Source organism: Arvicanthis niloticus, chromosome 25 (assembly GCF_011762505.2).
Source record: "Arvicanthis niloticus isolate mArvNil1 chromosome 25, mArvNil1.pat.X, whole genome shotgun sequence".
Lineage (NCBI taxonomy): Eukaryota > Metazoa > Chordata > Mammalia > Rodentia > Muridae > Arvicanthis > Arvicanthis niloticus.
The window spans coordinates 2,620,351-2,640,410 of record NC_133433.1 but is presented as its reverse complement, the minus strand read 5'-3'; the positions used below and the strand labels follow the sequence as shown (position 1 = coordinate 2,640,410).

The 20,060-nt window shown below is 46.1% G+C and overlaps 1 protein-coding gene across 5 annotated transcripts in view; it reads left to right on the top strand.

Moving 5' to 3' along the window:
* The first annotated feature begins 356 nt into the window (after positions 1-356).
* The window catches only part of Bach2 (BACH transcriptional regulator 2), a 336,474-nt gene continuing 316,770 nt past the window's right edge, over positions 357-20,060 (top strand). For 2 of the 5 annotated variants that reach the window (XM_076924036.1, XM_076924038.1), the window contains exons 1-2: positions 358-501; positions 12,972-13,068. The gene's annotated coding sequence lies outside the window, so the exon portion shown is untranslated. Of the gene's footprint in view, positions 502-12,971; positions 13,069-20,060 lie in introns of all 5 variants that reach the window. The other 3 variants (XM_076924034.1, XM_076924037.1, XM_076924040.1) reach the window with 2 other exon arrangements.

The window sequence follows — 20,060 nt, the reverse complement described above, 5'->3', positions numbered from 1 at the left end:
CATTCGTGGAGAAGCTTACGCCAGTCACCCGGCGTACGGCGCCCCAGCGGCCGGGGAGGTGCGCTGCCCCGCTCCCGTAAAGTTATTGTGAATGGGGAGCGGGTGACGTCAGCGCCGAATGTCAACAATGTAGCGATTGAGAGTGTGGGCGTTCCGGGAGAGCGCGAGCCGCGCGGCGCAGCCAGCAGCCCCGCCGCCGCCTCAGCAGCAGCCCCGCGGCCGCGCACCGGGCTGCGGTCGCCCCTGCGCCCCGCTTCGCCCGCCGCCCCTCCCTCGCGGCCCGCCTCCCCCCCCCAACCCCCCGTCGCTCCAGCAGCGCGCGCCGCTCCCCTCCCCCTTCCCGGACTCGGGGGGCTGCGAGCGAGCTGCCATGTGATGCGCATCCCCTCCGCCTGCTCTCGGTGACCCCAGGACCGCCCACCACGCCGGCGGCCGGGAGGGGGCTGCGGGCTGGGAAGACGCGGGCAGGACCGGCGCAGGAGGACGAAAGTTCCCGGGAAGGTGAGTGCCCGACCGGGCCGCGGGGCCGAGGCGAAGCAGCGGGGCAAGTTTGCAAGGGGGAGCGGGCGAGCGGGGCAGCGGGCGGCGTGGGGCCGCGGCGGGCAGCGAGTCCGGAGGGCGAACGGCCGCTCCCAGCCCACGGCCGCCTTATGGCATTTTCTAGGAACGGGAAAGGGGTGGGAGCTGAGTGAGCGGAGGACGCGGCGGCGGGGCGCGCTCTCCCGCCTGCCTGTTTACGGCGGGCGAGGCGGCATTGTATTTTGCTCGCGTCGCCGGGTGTTTTGGAACAGCAGGGGGAGGAGGAGCCGAGGGTAATAAGTCAGTGGTGAGGCGGGAGGGCGGGTGGGGAGACGAGCGTCGCCGGAGCCGCAGCAGCTGTCAGACCCACGGCCCTGCCTCCGGCCCCAGCCCGCGCTCCGGCCAGCCCGGGTGGCCCGGTCCCTCCCCGGCCACCGCACCCGCGCGCGCGGCCGTTCCGCGACGACCGCGGTTCTGCGGCTCTGCGCTCAGCTGTCAGCCCCCGCACGGTGGCTCGGTTGACCGCGCCGGGCGCTAGAACGAGGCAGCCCGGGTCCTCGGGCGCAGACGTGCCCAGGGGATCTCAAGGCTTCCCAGAGGGACACCTTGCAACCGCCTTCTCCCCGAGGTCCTAGAACACACATCCACACCTGGACGCCAGTCTCTGAATCCCCCAGGGCTCCACCCAAGGGTCGAGTTTAAGGAAGGGACAGCTCGCTGCACCTCCCCGCACCGCGGCCCTCGCAGTTCACCCATCCACTGGGTGTTCGGGAGCCGAGCGGCACCGAGAGGGCGGCGGGCGGCGCTCACGGACTACCCCAGGTGCCCGCGAGAGGGGACTTGATCCAGCATCTGGGCGACCTGGAGCTGGGCAAGGATTTGCAGGAACTTTAGAGGGAGCCTGCAGGACGGGGCGTGTCTGAAGGGCCGCACACCCCTGGCCCTCAGCGTCGTGGGCACATTGAGTCTCCCCAGCCTGCTCTTGCACACATGCAAGTTTGGCAACTTGGGCGAAGTTCCTGCCAGGCTGTGGGCCGGGTGGTTTTGTGTATGACCCTACGAGGTGCTCCTCGCATTCCGCCGGTCCAGCCGTTGCTGTCACTGCCTCCTGGAATGAGAGGGGGCTGGATCGTCCCACCCCGGAGACCCAGCTGCGACTTACAGCGGGCTCGTGGGCGGCCAGGCGACGCGTTCCTGGATTTTTCACCTCCACTGTCTAGTGTCGTAGTCTCTCACTCTGTTAATTTCATCTGCTGAGTGTATTTAACTAAAAAGGGTAATTACTTTAGATAAAAATTCTTAGCCTAGTGGGAACCTTGGCGGAGATACTGCCTAATGAGATTTTTTTCCTTTTTTTTTTTTTTTGCTTTTGTCTGTTTAAGAGTAAAATTAGAGATGTTAACTCTGATAACGGTTTTCTCAGATCATTAAAATGTAACATGTAGGAAATTGTCGCGCCGCTAAAGCTCAGGCTGACTAGAAAAGCTAAGCTCGAGCCGCCTTGTGCCACTCCTCTTATAGGGATGGCTATTTCCGCAAGGCAGCGGGCGACTTGCTTCATATGTGAGGTCATTCCATCCTGAGCCTTCAGCAGCTTTCCAGTGGATCGCCCTTTTCATTCTTGCAGGTAATAAACGTGATGAAAAAAAAAAAAGACATCTTGTTAGAATTAGTCTTGCCAATTCACAGTGTTGCAGCCAAACTGCTCCAGTGAAAGATCTGTCAGCGTCTCTATTGTATGTAGTTCAGTTCTCCAGGAGCTTATAATCACCACAAAACTTTGTATGGCTTCTAGTGTTCTGTGCTTTAAAACTATTGATCACCCACTCTGCCAGTAATTGCTATTTTTGAAAACACAGAGTCATTCAAATGAGGGTGGGCAGGTACCAGAAATGAGATCTGCAAACATAAAATAGTTTGGTTAATATTTACATTTCATATTTTTAAAGGCTTCAGGTTTGCCACATGGTAATCTAAATGTTTGAATAAATTCTTCTGATATCTGTTCATTCCTCAAGTGGGTTGAAATGTCAGTTAGTTCTTGGTGCTTTGTGTATTGTGTGTCAGAATCTGTCATGGAGCAGGAGTGAGGCAGAAAGGCTTGGAGGGAATCAAATAGCCCCTAATTTACTTCAGTGCTACCAGTGCCTGGGAGGCTGCCGTGTATTCTCTTTCTATTGAATTATGCCCTTTGACTCAGAATCTTCAGGCAATTCCCTTCCAGCCACTCACCTCTGGCTGCTGTGCGAGGGGCTTAATTATTTGCAAACTGCCTTGAAATCCCAGGATGAAAGGCACCGAATAAGTGCAAAGTATTGTTATTCAGATACGGAATTTAATGATCCATTACAGTTCATCAGGAAAATGCACTTTGCCGGGATGGGAGGAAATGTTTCCACCTGATAGAGGGTAATAATAAGTGCTTAAAAGTAGGTTCAGATTACAGACGAGACAATTAACTCGAGCCATGTGCTCTTCAATTTGTTGCAATTCATTTTGTGATCAAAGTGAGTTACAGAGAGCCAGATGGTCAGGTTCACGTTCAAATCTCTCTCAAGCCAGCCCTGCACTTCTGTGCCCACTGTCAGCTCAGCGGATGGGACGGAGTCATTCATTAGTGATTGTGAACTCAATTTCTCAGAATCTGTAATGGAGCCTCCTGTGATGCCAACAGAAGGACCCAGGCCAGTCAGTTTTGTTGGGAGCAGAGTAATTTCACTTGGATTAGCTCTTGTCTAGCTGGTAGGGATCTAGTCTTAACAAGGAAGAAAGAGACCCTTGGTCTCTCAATCTCTGCTGTGGAGCTACACTGCTCTGGGTTTTAAACCCAGGATTTCAGGGACATAGCATCTGGTTTGCTTCAAAGACTGGCCTGACTGTTGAATGAATGAGCCAGTGCTTAGGTAAATTAGCACCTTGCTGTTTCTCTGGGTGTGTGTGTGTGTGGGGGGGAGTAGAATGGTGGGGTGGAGTGAAGAACAGCCTTAGAGGCCAGGACCAGGGCATCTGCACATTGCTGTCTCCTGCTCAGACATCTCACACCTGCTTTAAAATTATGTTTTTGCCTCCTTGAGATCTTAAATCATAACAAAGAAAGGGGTCTCATTTCCACTTTGCACTGCATCCCTCACACTGTGCATCTGGTCCTGATGAGGAGAGGGCATAGTATGGGACTGGGGGCCAGCCACTTCTAAGCCCTTGTCTGCTGTTGCCAGGCAGGGTGAGTGTGAATGCAGGCTTTGTGCTGCCAGGTCCCTTGCCTGTTCCAGATTGTCCTGTGGAATCCCCACTTCTAAAGCGTTGATGGGAATGTCTGTAAGAACTTGGGCTGGGTCAGAGAGATGGCTCAGTGGATAAAGGCGTTAGGCCGCCAAGTCCGATTAGCCTGAGCACTTGAGTTTGGAGAGTACCAATATCTGAAAGTTGTTTTCTCTCTCTCTCTCTCTTCTCCCCCCTAGCCCCCATGTGTGTGTGTGTATGTGTGTGTGTACCTGTGTACGTTAAATAATCAAACATCATTTTTAAAACTGCAGATGGCCTATACTGAGTGCTACTTGGTATACTAAAACGTCTTATTGTTTAATATTTTCAGGCTTCTCTATTCTCTGAAACCTGACACATAGTAGGTAATTTGTACACATGTACCAGATGATGAGTCATATAATGGTCAAGAAACCAGAAAGGCTTGAGGACAATGAAGGTCCAAATTAACATCTCACTCAGGAATTGCTACCTTCCTTTTTAAATGGAAAATCCAGTCTGAAAGGTTAAGTACTGAGTTCCTTGGGCACAGTGTTACTCTGCAGGTAGATAACCCTTTGTTTGTGAACTGTCCAGCTTCTTTGGGTTATTGCTGACCAAAGTAGAGTAACTTCTTATTTAATGCCTGAAGGACTTCCATATGTTTGCACTTGAGAACACTGATTAAAACAATAGGTTTGATTTCTTGGTTGTTCATGTTATGCTAGACAGTACTAAGTTCTTTACCTCCGAGTGTCTCACTGACTCCTAGAACAACCTGTGAAGTAGGTGTTGTGCTGGTTCTTTAGAATTGGCAAGTTGCAATCTGAACTTTTGACTGTCTGCTGATAGAGCCAGCCTGCCGCACATGGCCAGCACTATGCTAAGAGTAGCTGTGAAGGCAGCTCCACACGAAACCACAAACCGTAGGAACTCCATTGTGAGGTTCTCAACAATTTACGGTGTCATGTTGGAATGTCAAAAAAGGTTGGACTTGCCTAGAGGTTATTTTCCCATCTAAAATACATAATCCTGCCCCAAGTCAATGACTGGATTGCAATGTGGCAAGATCTGCAGCCCAGAGAGAACATAACCTCAGCCCCCATGTCCATGCAGCAGGGAACAGTGCAAGATGTAACTTGTTTGTCAACTTCTGCAGTTCAGGCAGCCAGCCCTCTCTGTGCTTCTCTGTGCTCTGCTTTCTATCTGGGCATTGCAGAGACGGCAGTGACATCAGTCCCTCCCAGAGGCACGCAAAGTTCAGAAGTCAGGGCTGATGGCAAACACTGGAACGTCTGTGAGGGAGCTTTTGGCAGAGCTGGAGCTGCATTAGGAAAAAGCAGTACCAGTCATGGTGCCGAGAGTGAAATCTCTGTCTTATCAGTGACAATACGTGACAGTATATTTAATACGTATTAAAATCCTATGTAAATATTTACAAAAAATTAGAAACAACGTGAAGTAAACATCTTATAAATTCAGCAATGTTGTTCAAAATGTTACTTGCTTATTTTTTTCTGTTTAGTTTGGTCCAGGAAATATTTAACAAGAGAAGTTATTTGTCAAGATTTTCCTTCAAGATTTAAAATTTTTTTTCCTTTCTTGTTCAGTTCAGGCATGAGTCTCCTTAAAGTTCAAAGTTAACCTTATAGTCAACATGCTGCTCCTTTAAAGAGGGACCTAGTCTCAGGGTCTTTATTTCACTGCCTTTTCAAGGGCTACTTCATTCCGAAAGAATATGTAGCTTGATCCCATGAGTGGCCCCACTTCAGAACTCTAGCAAACTCGTCTTTGTCTTTCCTTGAGTTTTTTTTTTCTTTCACCAAAATAATGAATGTCCCCAATCAGAAAGCATTTCACGTACTAGTTCATTCTAGTCTCTGGAATTACAGCCAAGACGCCGCTCAGTCTTCCCCAGTGACTTCATAATCACAGCGTTCCCAGCATATCCCCCTGGTTAGCATCTCCTTTGTTCCTTAGCCTGATCACGAATTGTCTTTTGGTGTCAAGATGTGTCATTTTCCTCCTGTCTTTCTGTTTTCTTCCTGAGGGCTTCAGGACACATTACCTTTGTACAGGGAGCCATTGCTCCTGGCCAGCTCCGTATGGCCCTTCCTCAGCCTTCATCTTCTTTTCCCAAGCGTTAGCCCAGCCCTCTAATTCTCATTGTTCTTCTGGTCCTTCCAGAGCCTGTAGCTGATATAGGCAGGCTTCGGTTCATTTCAGAAGAAGGTGTTGGCATGTGCAAGTCCCTATCACTGTGGTCTCTGTCCCCTGTGCCTTCTCTCTCCCCGGTCACTTTAGGCAGATACTTCAGAAATTTTCTGGGGACTCTGCAGAGTCTAACCTGTGGACTTCCATGGTGACTCCATTCTACCAATATGAGCAAATGAACAGATGAGCGTGTGTGCTCACTAACTTGGAAAGTGTTCCAGGAGCCATAGATTTCCCCCTCCCCCTTTAGTTTTTTGAGACAGAGTTTCAACTGTGCAGTTCTGGTTATCTTGGAAATCATTCTGTAGACCAGGCTGTCCTCAAGCTCAGAGATCCTCCTGCCTCTTCCTCCCAAGTGCTGGGATTAAATGCGTGCACCACCAACCTGGCCCAGAAGCCACAGATTGTTAGCAGTTTTAATTTTCATTCCAAACAGTACTATTTATGGATGCTACCAAGTAGGTCATGTGACCAGAAACTGTAATCTTTAAAGGCAAATGTCACCTGCATTCATCACAGACATGTAGTGAGTGTCTCTTACTGTGGCTCGTGACCCAGTCCTGGCCCTGGCCCTTAAGAAGCACACGATGTAGTTGGAGTTGGTACAGATAGCACATTTTAACTTGTGTAAAGGGGAGGCCTGTCATCCTCCATAGGCTACAGAGTGCCAGTTTGACTTGGTTAGATGCTTAGGGATGCTCCCCACGCCCAGGTATGAGTTTCAAGCAAGGCTATTCTAAAACTTGGGGCTTGCTGTTTTCCTTCAGCCTCCTAATCTTATTAATTCACAACTATCTTTGGCCCTTTGGAGTATTGTATAACCCACGATATAACCCCTAGGGCCGCTTTGGCAAATGACAGGCTTGTCTACAGAGTCCAGAATTGATTTATTTGCCACTGCCTTTAGAACTGGATGAAAACAGAATTGCTAATTGCCCAAAGTACACTCGTGTTCATACTTGGGAAAAAAAAGTGCAAGATAACATCCAAGTTCACATTGTTACCATGAGCATTTTAACGTTGTTTGACAACATATTTGAATGACCAGAAGCCACACGGACATCTCCTTTGGTCAAATGCCATGTGTTAGACCTATGCAAAGATTGTTCATGAAGATGTGAGTCTAGCTTCTAGAAGCCCCGACCTCTCCAGATTGGTGGAGAAGGAGGGAGAGTAGGATTTGCAACCAAGAGTGATTTTGCTCCTTTCTTGGAAGTTTAACCTAAAAGGAGTGATAGTACCTACTTAAGACAGGTCTACTAGAATGCGGGCTCAAACGCCTGGTCTTCCCTGTCTGTATATATGTTGCTTGCATGAACTCAATCATCCTAGTAACCTGGAGCAGAATCATAAATGGCAGCAGGCAGTGATTGGGAGAGCAGGGACTGGACAGGAGATACCTGGGACAATCATGGGCCACTGTGCTGTGTTTTCCCCTCTTTACTTCTTTATCTGCAGTGGGATCTCCATTGCTGATACCAGGAGTAGACATTTAGGCAACTCACTCTGAAATACTGGCTGTTTTCTTGACATCTATCCAAAAGATAAACTTGAAAAACAATTTCCCTGGGAACATGAATTGAATGTGTATCTCCAGTCAGCCTCGTGATTCACTTTCTAATAACTGTGCTCCTCAGATCTGACGTAGTAAGGATCAGAAAGTAAAAGTGATAACACGGGAAAGCCAAAGATAAAGAGGTATCCCGTTTCTCCATCCTCAGGGTTTATCTCCATTCTTCACCCTTGCATTCTCTTGATGGGTGAAGACTTTGCCATTTGAGGTTTTTGGTGAGGGAAGGAAAAAAATTAAAAGCAATGATTCCTCTAATCCTGGGAACACTCTACCCTGGAGGAAGAATGGCATTCATGACCAATTCCATTAGTGTTCCTAATTGGGAGCGTTAGCAAGCAGTGACAGAAAAAGTAGTAACCTTTGTCCCCATTCTGGGCAGTTTCAGGAAGAGATTATCTCGCCAGGTTAGCATGTTGCAACTTTCAACTGGAGATCTGAATGGGTCTGAAGGCCTCTGCTTGGCAAGTGGCCCGATTACCTGGGGTTTGCGAGGGTCATGGCTCAGAGTGCTTACTCAGCTCCACTTTGCCTGGGCTGGACACCAAATTGACACTTCAGTCAAGGGGCATTCTTGGGGCTGACTGAACATTAAGTGCACAGGAAAAGGCTCAGTTTGGGAAATAATGAAGTGTATGAATGCACTATGGCTCATTTCTTTTAGCAGCAGGTTCAAAACTTGGAGATAGCTAAATGTGGAGATACTTAGTGTGTCAGTGTTGGAGGTTTTAAGTGATTAAAAAAATCAAGCAGATGCGTGCGTGAAGATTTCTATGCAAACAATGATGAGCTTAGATTAAAGCTGCTGATTTAGTGGAGAATTACTTGCATTGATTTGTAGAATATCTATATGGGTTCAAGATTCCATATTATGCAAATGAGTAAATCCTGAAGAGTCAAACTGAAGGGGAAAAAAAAGAAATTATCTCTGAAAGATATTATTACCATTCAGTGAGAGAAAAATGTAGACACATTTCAAATTAACCCTTCCTTTGCACACATCCCCTGGGATGACTAGCACTGGGGACAACCATCCTTATCAGAATTGTAAGGAAGCTAGCCAGGCATGTTGCCATCAGTTCCCAGAATCCTCTGGCAGCCACTTCCATGTCACACTCTGTTGCCTTTTGATCACCTGGTGTGATAGCCAGTTCCTGCCCTTCTGACCTCAAGCTGATATCAGAAAGGGATTGTATAAATCGAGTTTTATGAGGAAATCTGTAGCCCAGAACACCCAGTGCATTACTCTTGTGAGATGTCAGCATTTGAACAGGAGACAGGCAAAGAAGTATGCAAGAGAGGAAGCCTGGAACATCCCACTCTGGTGACCTTGCTGATGGATTGCCAAGGTTAGCCAGGGGTCTCCTCATGAGCCCAGCACTGGCAGGAAGTGGAGACACGCTGGTCAGAGGACACAAGCCACAGTAAAATGAAGACATAAAACACAGCTGATTTTTCATGATACAATTGTCTGGGAGCTTCTTCACCTGTGAGATGCTGAAGGTGAACACTTCAGCCTGTCACAGGTATGTCATGTGACATTTAAATCAGTCTTCTAGGGGGAAACAACGTGGCCAAGGATTTGAGATTCTTGTTAGTTAACGGCAAAAATCCTCTGAAATTATCCTTGAATTTGTGAATATGATGGTGTGGGGAGGCTGGGCATCCAACCTCTTCCACTATCCTATCCTCTCCCCTCCCCCCAGTTTCATTGATAAAAATGAGCTGAGGAAATTATTTTAGAATTAGTTTGACCTCTTCTGTTAGCACAGTGTTGCTCTCTGGACATGAAGAGAGGCTGATGCGTTAAGGGAGCAGTGCTTGTTTTAGATAAAGTCCTTGCCTGGTAAACAACTCCTGGGGGTTGCAGTCAGAGCTGCTTTCCACCCCTCCAGCAACCATGCTATGTTGGGTTGGTGGCGCCATCTAGTGCCAGCCTCTGGAACTGTGCTGGACTCCGTCTTCCTCATCCTTCATGTAGAACTCTTGGTAGTTGGTGTGGAGTGGTTTTTCTGTAGAAGGGTAGTCCAGTAGAGAGTACGTAGTTCTTGAGTATAAATATACCTCCATGGTGTCCTTTCCTGAGACTCCTCAGCTCTCTGCATCCTTTCCTTCTCTTTCTTTTTCAACTTTTGCTGAGTCCTCCTCACTCCCCTTCCTCCTGATCTCCTCCTCCTCCTCTCCCTCCCTTCCCCTTTCTTCAACCTCCTTCCTAGTCACCAGATTTTCTCCTCTTTGTTCTCCTCCTTCCTTCATCCTCTTCCTCCTGGGACTAAAATTGTTTGAGAAGCTTCCTATCCAGCCCAGTAGATGATGACTATCAGTCTTTCCCCTTTGTGCAGAAGTCTCTTGGAAGACTTGGTCCTTCATTCTCTGCTAATTAGACATTTTCCCAGACTCAGTCGGTTGGGAGTGGGGTGGGGGCTGTCTTCATTATTTTGGTGCTGTCGTTGTCATTGCTGTAGTATTTCCCACTTGTAAGTTACACAACCTGGACCGCACGCTTTAAGCTGGAGTGTTCTTAAAAAACGGCCCTACAGAGCTCCGTCATAGGCACATTGCACTTGGCTTTGGGGGAATACGTTCTGAGTTCCAAACACCAGACCTTCCACATGGACTTTGGGATTCTGTGTTAAATGAGAGAGCAGAACTGAAGGCATGTAGGTCAGAGTCTGGCTTGAGACGGCCATGTAACAGCTGCCATGGGGCCTGAGTTAGTGTCTGAGTTTCAGTCTCCCTCATTCAACACTTCAATTCCCACGTATGTTAAACACCTCATATGTGGCTTTGAATGCAAGACTCTTCCGAAAAACAGGAACTGTGCTTCGGTTACCAGTTCTTGTGGTCGATATGGCAGCTATTTTGATTTGTCAGAGGAGAGGAAAAGCAGTTAAATCTAGTTAAAATTAAAGCCAGTTAAAATTAACTGGCTCAAGAGATTTGAATGCAGCTGTTCCACACACTGAAACACGGAGAGTGAGTTGTTTATTTTTTTTTATTACCACTACTGATTATTATTGGTCATTACTTCTTCTTTTGAGCCAGGGTATAGATTATCTGCATGTTTTGGTCTAACAGAGGAAAATAATAACTGGGCGGTAGCGGGGCTGGTGATGGTGCACAGATTCTTGTGTGTCCCAGTTTTGTTTCGCCCTACAGTGTACCTCTACATGCCAGATTATTGAGCAGTCAGCAGTTCCCACCAGTGGCTTGCTGACTCATGGGCTGGGGCTGTGGGGCTCTCTTGGCGGCTCTCCTGTGCTCAGGGCCAGCATGGCCTGGGAAGGGCGGGAGGTCGATGTCTTTGGGTTTTTGTTCACTATGAACTGGCTGGGTTCTTTTTCCCTCTGCCCAGCACAGCCTATGACAGGTAAAAAAGTAGGCACATGTCTGCCTTTGCAGGGATAACATAGGGCACAACAGCCTTTCTGGAAATGCCAGAGGAAAATTGACTTTCACTTTATTGTTTTGGGAATCTTCAAACCCAGACAAATGGGTAAGGAGAGATCATACTGTTAATGGCTTAGCACCCCAAGGACTTTGTACAAACTTGGAGTGGGCTTTCTTGGCATTACAGAGATCTGACCCACTTCTCTCTGTAGGTAGCAGAGACAGGAGGCAGGGCAGTAATAGGGTGTGACTAGCAAGCCCTGGGTGACCATGGCCTTTGTTTGCATCTGTTGCTGGCTATTGATGTAAAAACAAAAACAAAGCGCCCAGCTTTGGGTCGGGAAGATGCCACCTGACTTAGCTGACTCCCTTTGCCTGTTTTGTTTACGTAGCTCGGTTTGGGTATCTCATCGGAAAGTGTGAAATGCTGTTTTTCTGAAGTCGCTACATAAACTTCCTTTTGTGGACAGGAGTTGATCAGATCATCCTAGACTCCCAGCCGATGATGCAAACGAGCTGAGCTGGCACAGGGAAAGCTGTGCAGGGGTTGAAACAGAGCCTCTTGGTAGCCCAGAGAAGCTTTCCCGAGGGCTCTCTGACCAGTAATAAAGAGAAAGCCACAGTGACTGTAGCATATGCTGATGGACGTTCTTGGTTTCCGCCGATAAGGGGTGACTCATCAGTATCAATAGAATTGTGACTTCTAATAATAACACAGTGCGAGCCCTTCAAAACATGTGGTTTTAGCCCCTGCTCTCAGTGAAAGGTTGGAAAATGTTAGTTTGAGCTTTTTTCCCCCTGACCTCTTTATGTCACTGGAGTATGAAATTGTGTTTTTGTAGGTGTGATGGTGACCCCATTGTTTTTTCGTCTTACTGTTTTTAGTTTCGCTATGACTAAGAAACCAAAGTGGATTATTTCATTGCTCAGAAATCTGTGCACTAAGCGTTGCCTCCAGGGCTGTGTTTTGAGGGAAATGTGGCTGAAAAGCAGACCCTCCCAGAATGCAGAAAGGAAAAAACTGAACAGACCACAGGCCGCCGGGAGCTGGGCGCCTCCTACACAGTCTATTGTGAAGGGCTGTGGGCTTGCTGAGTAGCCCATTGCCCTGTGAGTCACAGTCAAAGGATTCCAACAAGGGGGTTCACAGAAAATGAGAGTCAGCCATGGCAGAGAGGAAGCATGGTGCCTATTTCCATGGCCAGGGCTGCCACTGTCTTGAGCACCAGCCTGCTCCAGTCATTATGTGGGGCCTTCTTGTTTTCCTGCTAGTTTGGTTAGTTTTCCTGCAGGCTGTTCTGTCAGCGCTTTGCCACAAAGACTCTGGAGTTAGAACAAGGGAGTCTCTAGGCTCAGGAGGAGCATGCCTGTTCACATTCCTGCACTGTTTTGCTCTCTAACCATTTCTCCTTTTAATGTGCGGCCACCCTTTGTCCTGAGCTGCTGAGCAGGCCTTCACACCTTCTCTGCCTGGCCAGGGAAGTGAATCCTTCACACAATACTCACAGTAGGACTTGAGAGAGGTTGGGGAGCAGGGAAGAGAAGATGATGAATAAATAAATATAAATATAGCACTTACAGTAAAATTTTATAAATAAATGAACGTATGTATGCATGTGAGGTGGGTGTGAACTGCCCAGCTGACTCGGGTGCTGCTGGGAACTGTCCTCTATAGTCCTGCTTCTAAGCACTGAGCCTCTTGCCAGCTTTTCACCAGAGGTTTGTTTGTTTGTTTGTTTGTTTGTTTGTTGTTTTGTTTTTTGTGGGGTTTTTTTTTGTTTTAATTAAATGACGTTTTATGTCAGTCTTGCCTCTTAGAGACTTCTTTTACAATGGATCTTTGTTTTACACAGCCCTGTTGGTACTTTGGGGTTTAATGTGATGCCTCTCTGTTGCTTTCTGCATCTTTTATTCCTGGTGCTTCTCTAGGTTGCACTAACAGGGCCGGCCACTCAGGAAAAAAGGGAGGGAGGGAATGGATGGCCTCATCGTGGGTCTCCAGTTCTAAATCCCACCTGCTGTGTTTTTCTGCCCACAGAAAGAGCACAGACTCCTGCAAGATATTTAAAGCTCTTCAAACCTGTCCCCACCCTGGGACTTCAGGTGTATTTTTATTCCGCACAGCTTCCCAAATTGTGAGTTATATTTCGGTTCTGAAATTTTTAAAGTTTATTCTAAAACTACATTTTGAATGAATGTATACTGACACATTGCAGGCCTGTTCTTCTTCCAGACCTCTGTTACAGCACTCTGTGTAAATGACAGGTGATCTAGAGACAGGCTGGGGTTGATGTTGAAGATGACGTGTCTGTTTCATGACAGTCCTGTGTGCCCAGGGGCTAGAGTGGACAGTAGAGATCAGTGTGGTGTGAGCTGGACAGACAGACAGGACAGCAAGGGCTGAAGGGAAGGAACACTGTGAAGAGTGGAGCTGGAACTACGAGTCCTCAAGATGGTTTGCTGAGGGTGCTTCATTCCTGTCGCTCTTTATCGTGCAGCTTCAGGGTCACCACCTTACTATTCCATGCTGACTGTTAGCAGCATCCCGTGTCTCCCTCCTTAAGAAAAGGGCTCATCCTGTAGCTCTGGCTTGCTTGAAACTCGCTATGTAGACTGACTTGACCTAGAAGGTACAGAGATCTTCCTGCTTCTGCCTTCTGAGTAGTGGGTTAAAGGCATGGAGCACCATGCCCAGCAAGTTTCTTTCTTGACTATTCACACATTAGATCTTCTTAGAATACACTGCTTAGAAAGATATGGAGGTTTTTAGTTGTAGACCTAGGCAATTTTTTTCTTTTTTTTTTTTCTTTTAATTTTTAAAAATTTTATTTTGTGATTTCTCAAGACAGGGTTTCTCTGTGTAGCCCTGGCTGTCCTGGAAGTAGCTCTGTAGACCAGGCTGGCTTCAAACTCAGATATCTACCTATCTTTGCCTCCCTAGTGCTGGGATTAAAAATGTACCACCATTTCCTGGCTGGTAATTCTTACAATAATACAAAAAGTTAAAGACATACAAGGAGCCTTTCAGCATTATTATTTCAGAAAAACCAAGCTGAATGCTCACGAGTGACAACACAAAGACTGAGACAACAAACCCAAAATGGTTCCCCATATATTGGATAGGCCTAGCATATGTAAAAAGCAAACACATGAATCAATAAAGAAACACACAGATAATCCAATATCATTTCACAAAATAAGAAACCTAATTAACTAGCAGATGCATCAAGAGAGTCTAGGCCTTATTGACAGTCAAGCACATGCAGATGAAATACATAATAGCATATCATTACATGCTGTCTGGAATGGCAGACATTTAAAAATCAGATGATTCCATGTGTTGGTGGGGGTCTTGAATGTGGTTGGTCAGGGTGTAACTTGGCACAGTTATACTGGAGAAGTTTATATTCTCCTAATCAAATTCAACAGGCAAATAAGTTAGAACTCAGCAGCCTTGTTCTAAGTGTACAGCAAAGAAAAACTCTTAACCCGTGTGCCTCAGGAAGCATTGACAGGCGTGTTGAATAAACCTTCTCACGAGTACTAAGATTAGACTGGGTTGACACAGTTGCTCTGCTTGTGTACTGGGTACTGTTTGGAGAGGGCGATGAGCTGGTGGATCTGGGAGGCTGTGGATGAACAGCATCCCCTGTGGTGGCAGTAAAGGTCAGACCTTTTTTCCTCCTCCTTCCTTAAGTGCAGTCTCCTCATCTGGAGGTCAGGAAAATGGCAGCCCCTCGTCTGGTGGGATGATGGAGCAGTTTGTGTTGTGCTGCAGAGGCATGTACTGAGGTCTCTGTTTACTGAACCCAATAAAATACATGAGTGGGTGAATCTCAGGAACACACTGTTGAATGAAAAGAATGAGACGTAGAATAATATGTATAGGATAAGTGTATCCATGGAGAGTTCAGCAGCACGGGAAACTAAACACATCACTTATAGATACACACAGCGGGCAAAACTGACAGGAATCAATATTGTCATCAGTACACACACACACAAAGTCATACACTGACATACACTCATACATACATTCCTTCACACACTCTCAGATACACATACTCAAACACATTCACACACACTCATGAACACACACACTCTCAGATCCACACAGTCTCAGACACACACACACACACACACACACACACACACACACACACACACACACGTGCCAGAGGCGATAGAAGGGTCAGGATGCAGAGAGGTCTTATCAAGGGTGTTATTTTTTAAATGTGTCTATTTTTGTATATGTGTAACTTTTTAGATAATAAAAATTTTGAAGTATTTGTGCATGGTTATTTTCTGAAATTAGTTCAGGTCTGGTCTGTCATTTATAACTTGTACATGACAATTGCCAGATCCTGAACAGCGAGATGACATCAGCAGGGATGACTGTAACTCTTATATTTGGGTTATGAATATTGAGATTCAAGTACAGATTAGGGACATTCCGATGGTTTCTCCCACAGCCTCAGAGAGTATCAGTGGAACCTAGCTTTTACTTAAGGTGATGTCCCCTTAGGGCCACATTAAGAGTGCTGTCTCATTTAGAGTGAAATCTCAAGTGTTCCCAGACCCAGCTGCCCTCCATTGGTCTACCTGGTACTCTCAGACATGCTGCCTCCGCCCCACAGTCTACATTTGATTTCCATGGTGATCACATCTTTGTTAGCACTGGAGAGACTGAATGTGTCTAGGGTCCCTACTCACTCTTCATGCTTGTATTTATTAAGCCACATATGTAACTGAAAATACCAGTTCCCATGGCGACAGTATCATTTTAGTATTAGTGTTGCTGAATTACTTCTGTGTGGATTTCTTCCCCTTCCCCCATGTAAAGTTAGGTTGCTTGTGTATATGGGCAGCCCTTGGAATGCATGTAAGAATGCATATGATGCCACTGTGCTTTCTTCTTTTTACTATTTAGGACTGAATTTTTGCTTTACGGGTCTCTGTTACTGTCTTCAAATGTGTTTTCCTGTATGTATGAGAAATTCCAAAGTAGACCAGTATTCCATCTTTTTAAACTACTGAAGAAAAACATGTAAATAATAAAACATCTCAGTTGTGTATGATGGTACACGCTCAGTCCTGGGACTTGGAAGGCTGAGGCAGGTGGATTGCTTTTAAGTTCAAAGTTAGCTTGAGCTATGGAGTGAGTGCACTGCTTCAAACAAACACCAAACAACCAAACAACAAACAAATCTCATGCTACATGGACGTTATAGCTCTGGATGTACAGGGAGATCTGGAGTCTGAGTGTTTTATAGTAGTTATTCAAATACTTCCTATTCATCAGGTTGCAGAGTGGGCAGATAGAATAGCTATTTGTTCCCCTTCAGAAGACCATCTTCCCTTAAATTCTTTGCCAGCTCTCCTTTGGGCCGGCGACGCTCAGCTGGAATCCGTGACTCATTGACTCTTTCCCCTTTGTGTGATTAGTCACTCAGTCCCTTGATGACCACAGCAAAGCTCAAGCTTAATGCAACAGTCATAAAATTCCAAAATAGAACGTATCTAAAGTGTGCTCTACTGCATGGTGAGCATGGTGACCACAGAGGTGATGTCTCATGCGTGCATGCATGTGCTTTGAGGCTGCAGAGCCACAGAGCTGTTTGTTTAAACACATTTACACATCCATTTTATACCTTGGAAGTTGGCTTAGGTAATGTTTTGTGTATACACGGGGATGAGACAAAGTAGATAAAGGGTTTTTCTGTGAGGTGGAAAGGAGCTGCAGACATTTTAATAATCTTCATGAAGTGTAATTATGTTTTAGAATCATTTTAATTGTGATTTTTTTCCATACAATGTATTCTGATCATGTTTTACCCTTCCCCAGTTCCTCCCAGATCTATCTTACCTCCCTACCCACCCACCTCTATGTTCTTCTTTCCTGCTCTTAAAAAAAATCAAAAACAAGAAACACACATAACACAAATCCACAAAGTGAAAATCAAGTAAAAAAAAAAACAAAACAAAAACAAAAAAACCTATCAGACAAAAAAAAAAAAAAAAAAAAAAAAAAAAAAAAAAAAAAAAGCTCAAACAAAGCAAAATGAGACAAAGAGAGTCTACAAAAAATACCATTGAGTTATATTTTTGATGAGTTGACCATTTACTCCTAGGGATAGGGCCTGGCCTGTGGTGTGGTTAATATACCCAGTGAGACTCCATTGGAGGAAAAGGAATTTTCCCTTTGCCAGTAGGTATCAGTTGCAGACAGCTTCTTGGTTAGGGGTGGGATCCCATGTCAACTTCCCCCTCTCAGTGCTGGGACCCTGTCTGGCTTGAACCTATGCAGGCCCTATGCACAATGCCACAGTTTCTGAAGTTTATATGTGTGTCAGTCCTGTTGTGTCTGGAAGACACAATTTCCTTGGATTCATATGATCACCTCTGGCCCTTACAAACAGTTACATTTAATATTCAGCAAGGTTCTCTTCCTCTTCAGGTGATTGAATTTAAAGAATAACTAAATTTTGTTGATAGAGAGGGAGGGCCTGGATGTATAGATGATCCAGACACCTTGAACAGATAGATGTATGAAATTGTCAAAGAATACATTTTTTAAATTCCTAAAATCTGATTTCTACATTAACAAGATTCTTCAGTATTGATTTCTAAGTTTGACCACAGCCTACCATACTAATAACCGGCTACAAAATGCAAGGCTAGGCTTTGTCAGATTTTATGCTTGCTCGTTTTGTTCATTCTGTAGGCTGAGTTCTCAGCTGAGAACCCTGGGAAGGACTTAGAGTAACAAACACAATCCTAGTTGCCTCGAGGTTTGTAGCTTTATGGCTGGCTACCTAGGTGACGTTGACTCTGATATGAGTTTACAATGTATGGATTTATTTTTGGAAACTACAGCATCTTTCTAGATTTAGATGACTAAGTCACATTGAATATTGGGCAGCCTTATGAGGTTGGAGTTGAGTTTGATAAATGTCAAAAAGATAGTCACTTGAAGTATAGTCTGTGGCCTTACTGGACAGGGACACCATACCTATCAGTAGTGGCAAGTTAAACTAATTGTAGAGAATGTGACATTAGCTCAGGACATTCCCTTTCCCAACTATATGCTTGTACTTTTTGGTACAGGTCCCCGTGCTGGAGGTGATGTCTCAGTCATGGTTTTAGACACTGGAGATACTGGGTACAAGTTTGGATCACATTTTTAATGTTCATTGCTGATTTTTTTTCTATTTTAAAGAATTCTAAGTTGTGGTAAAAACTTTAACTTTCTTATTTTTAATATAGAGTGAGAGCACCCTGAGAGAAAAAAAAAAAAAAAAAAAACAGTTTTCAAGTCACATTTGAAGAGCAGGTGTACTCTTTCCACCATTTACAGTGCAGGTGCATTTTAATTTAGCTGTTGTAAAGGAAGATACAAATTATCCAAGTAGAGCAAAAACACTCTTAAAAGCTGACCTGTAATCTAGCCCCTTTCCTGCCCTCTCTTCACCTGCATGACTCCTGAGTTTCTGCAGCCACTTCCTCAGATGACTGTGCTCCAAACGCCAGCTGTGTGCATCTAGCCTGGGCGCTGTGCTGACACAAGACTTCTGGGCTTATCTTGGCCGATACTGAGTGGAGGGTTAGGAAGGGTACCCCCTGCTTTTGGAGATGCAGACATTTCCATTCGTCAGTGAGCATGTCAGGTAATACTGGAAGCTCCCAGGGATGCCACTTGGCCTTCTTTGCCCTCTCCCTAAGCATTGGCTACCTCACCTCAGCCTTTAAGAAACTGATGCCAGACCCGGCCTTTGCGTGGCCATGTAGAGGGGTCACCCTTTAGCCCAGCTTCAGAGCTCGGTGATAGAATCTGAATAACACAGGTTACTCATCACGACTTGAAGATTTTCCCCACTTCACACCGATGCTTCTGATAGAACCTTGGCTCTATCAGACGATGCCTGCGTAGTTTGTGGCTGGTGAGAGGCAGCTGGAGATGTGCGGGGGTTGCCTGCTTCCTCCCCGGCTGCCGCAGGTGGTCAGGCGGGGGCGGGATAAGGGTACAGCGCCCACTTCCGCCAGCCAGTCCTGTGAGCCCTGGCACCGGTGCCTGAACCCGGGCGCATCCACCAGACTGTCTATTGCCACGGTATCTTTCACTGCTTCTGATCTGCCTGTTGCAGGTCTATGACTAAGGTTGTGGTTAAAAATTCCCTTTTTAGGTATGAAAAAAAATCTTAACAAATTCTCTGTGTGGCAAGCCCCCCCTCCCCTCTTTTGTTCTTCTTTTGGGTGGACTTTTTGGATTTTTCAAAAACAAATCTTAAACAAAAGCCTCAGTATAATATAAAAGTTAGGTAAAGGTTAGGTGGATAATATATACTTTCATTAGAACAGGAGCAAAGTCAGGGCAAGTTCTGGGCAGACTTCGTGTGATAATGCCTTTAGTGATGGAACTATAAGCCATTATTTAGAATAGATGTGGCAAAGCCTATTTCAGAACACTCAACAGTCGTTGGTCTTGGAAAGGATTCCTATGCAGCCTGCAAACCATAGCCTAGTCTCTCATTTCCACGTGGTTCTGCCTGGAGGGCAGGAGACATGTAAACTGGCTGCCTGGAAGGGTTTACAGCTACCTTGAAGGGCTTGCAAGTTTAGGTCTCCTCCTGTGATTGGAGCCTTGCGGGCTGGGCTGGGACTTGCTCTCTGAGGACCCTGAAAAAGCAGCCACACACCCAGTGGTGCTTGCTTCTGCTCCAGCCCTCATACCCTTGCTCTTTTGAACACCTTGGTCACACTTGAAAATCTAAAATCACCTTGAGTCAGGTATAGGCAGTTAGCGTTTTAAGGGAATTCAGAGAAAGCCAGTGTGGCTGGAATCATCAGAGAGCCACAGGCTAGTGTGGATTGGATGGAGCTGTGACAATGGTTAGAATTTGAGTACAGCTACCAAAGAAGGATTTCTGTACCAGGAAGGCTACCTAGGGAGGCCTAATAACAAAGACAGGATAGGCACAAAGGTTCAAGAGGCCGGCCTTGCTGGAGCTCTCCAAGTGTAGCACTCAGTGCTCGCCATACTAGCATGGTCCACACACTTTCACTAATCTCTTCCTCAGAGTCCACTGTAGGAACGAAGAGACTGAGAGACACAGAAGTTAGTGCTGGT